Source organism: Caloenas nicobarica, chromosome 3 (assembly GCF_036013445.1).
Source record: "Caloenas nicobarica isolate bCalNic1 chromosome 3, bCalNic1.hap1, whole genome shotgun sequence".
Taxonomy (NCBI): domain Eukaryota; kingdom Metazoa; phylum Chordata; class Aves; order Columbiformes; family Columbidae; genus Caloenas; species Caloenas nicobarica.
The window spans coordinates 2,501-5,000 of record NC_088247.1 but is presented as its reverse complement, the minus strand read 5'-3'; positions in this window follow the sequence as shown (position 1 = coordinate 5,000).

Here is a 2,500-nt window from a genome sequence, read left to right as displayed (position 1 = left end):
AGGGTTAGGGTTAGGGTTAGGGTTAGGGTTAGGGTTAGGTTAGGGTTAGGGTTAGGGTTAGGGTTAGGGTTAGGGTTAGGGTTAGGGTTAGGGTTAGGGTTAGGGTTAGGGTTAGGGTTAGGGTTAGGGTTAGGGTTAGGGTTAGGGTTAGGGTTAGGGTTAGGGTTAGGGTTAGGGTTAGGGTTAGGGTTAGGTTAGGGTTAGGGTTAGGGTTAGGGTTAGGGTTAGGGTTAGGGTTAGGGTTAGGGTTAGGGTTAGGGTTAGGGTTAGGGTTAGGGTTAGGGTTAGGGTTAGGGTTAGGGTTAGGGTTAGGGTTAGGGTTAGGGTTAGGTTAGGGTTAGGGTTAGGGTTAGGGTTAGGGTTAGGGTTAGGGTTAGGGTTAGGGTTAGGGTTAGGGTAGGGTTAGGGTTAGGGTTAGGGTTAGGGTTAGGGTTAGGGTTAGGGTTAGGGTTAGGGTTAGGGTTAGGGTTAGGGTTAGGGTTAGGGTTAGGGTTAGGGTTAGGTTAGGGTTAGGGTTAGGGTTAGGGTTAGGGTTAGGGTTAGGGTTAGGGTTAGGGTTAGGGTTAGGGTTAGGTTAGGGTTAGGGTTAGGGTTAGGGTTAGGGTTAGGGTTAGGTTAGGGTTAGGGTTAGGGTTAGGGTTAGGGTTAGGTTAGGGTTAGGGTTAGGGTTAGGGTTAGGGTTAGGGTTAGGGTTAGGGTTAGGGTTAGGGTTAGGGTTAGGGTTAGGGTTAGGGTTAGGGTTAGGTTAGGGTTAGGGTTAGGGTTAGGGTTAGGGTTAGGGTTAGGGTTAGGGTTAGGGTTAGGGTTAGGGTTAGGGTTAGGGTTAGGGTTAGGGTTAGGGTTAGGGGTTAGGGTTAGGGTTAGGGTTAGGGTTAGGGTTAGGGTTAGGGTTAGGGTTAGGGTTAGGGTTAGGGTTAGGGTTAGGGTTAGGGTTAGGGTTAGGGTTAGGGTTAGGGTTAGGGTTAGGGTTAGGGTTAGGGTTAGGGTTAGGGTTAGGGTTAGGGTTAGGGTTAGGGTTAGGGTTAGGGTTAGGGTTAGGGTTAGGGTTAGGGTTAGGGTTAGGGTTAGGGTTAGGGTTAGGGTTAGGGTTAGGGTTAGGGTTAGGGTTAGGGTTAGGGTTAGGGTTAGGGTTAGGGTTAGGGTTAGGGTTAGGGTTAGGGTTAGGGTTAGGGTTAGGGTTAGGGTTAGGGTTAGGGTTAGGGTTAGGGTTAGGGTTAGGGTTAGGGTTAGGGTTAGGGTTAGGGTTAGGGTTAGGGTTAGGGTTAGGGTTAGGGTTAGGGTTAGGGTTAGGGTTAGGGTTAGGGTTAGGGTTAGGGTTAGGGTTAGGGTTAGGGTTAGGGTTAGGGTTAGGGTTAGGGTTAGGTTAGGGTTAGGTTAGGGTTAGGGTTAGGGTTAGGGTTAGGGTTAGGGTTAGGGTTAGGGTTAGGGTTAGGGTTAGGGTTAGGGTTAGGGTTAGGGTTAGGTTAGGGTTAGGGTTAGGGTTAGGGTTAGGGTTAGGGTTAGGGTTAGGGTTAGGGTTAGGGTTAGGGTTAGGGTTAGGGTTAGGGTTAGGGTTAGGGTTAGGGTTAGGGTTAGGGTTAGGGTTAGGGTTAGGGTTAGGGTTAGGGTTAGGGTTAGGGTTAGGGTTAGGGTTAGGGTTAGGGTTAGGGTTAGGGTTAGGGTTGGGTTAGGGTTAGGGTTAGGGTTAGGGTTAGGGTTAGGGTTAGGGTTAGGGTTAGGGTTAGGGTTAGGGTTAGGGTTAGGGTTAGGGTTAGGGTTAGGGTTAGGGTTAGGGTTAGGGTTAGGGTTAGGGTTAGGGTTAGGGTTAGGGTTAGGGTTAGGGTTAGGGTTAGGTTAGGGTTAGGGTTAGGGTTAGGGTTAGGGTTAGGGTTAGGGTTAGGGTTAGGGTTAGGGTTAGGGTTAGGTTAGGGTTAGGGTTAGGGTTAGGGTTAGGGTTAGGGTTAGGGTTAGGGTTAGGGTTAGGTTAGGGTTAGGGTTAGGGTTAGGGTTAGGGTTAGGGTTAGGGTTAGGGTTAGGGTTAGGGTTAGGGTTAGGGTTAGGTTAGGGTTAGGGTTAGGGTTAGGGTTAGGGTTAGGGTTAGGGTTAGGGTTAGGGTTAGGGTTAGGGTTAGGGTTAGGGTTAGGGTTAGGGTTAGGGTTAGGGTTAGGGTTAGGGTTAGGGTTAGGGTTAGGGTTAGGGTTAGGGTTAGGGTTAGGGTTAGGGTTAGGTTAGGGTTAGGGTTAGGGTTAGGGTTAGGGGTTAGGGTTAGGTTAGGGTTAGGGTTAGGGTTAGGGTTAGGGTTAGGGTTAGGGTTAGGGTTAGGGTTAGGGTTAGGGTTAGGGTTAGGGTTAGGGTTAGGGTTAGGGTTAGGGTTAGGGTTAGGGTTAGGGTTAGGGTTAGGGTTAGGGTTAGGGGTTAGGTTAGGGTTAGGGTTAGGGTTGGGTTAGGGTTAGGGTTAGGGTTAGGGTTAGGGTTAGGGTTAGGGTTAGGGTTAGGGTTAGGGTTAGGGTTAGGGTTAGGG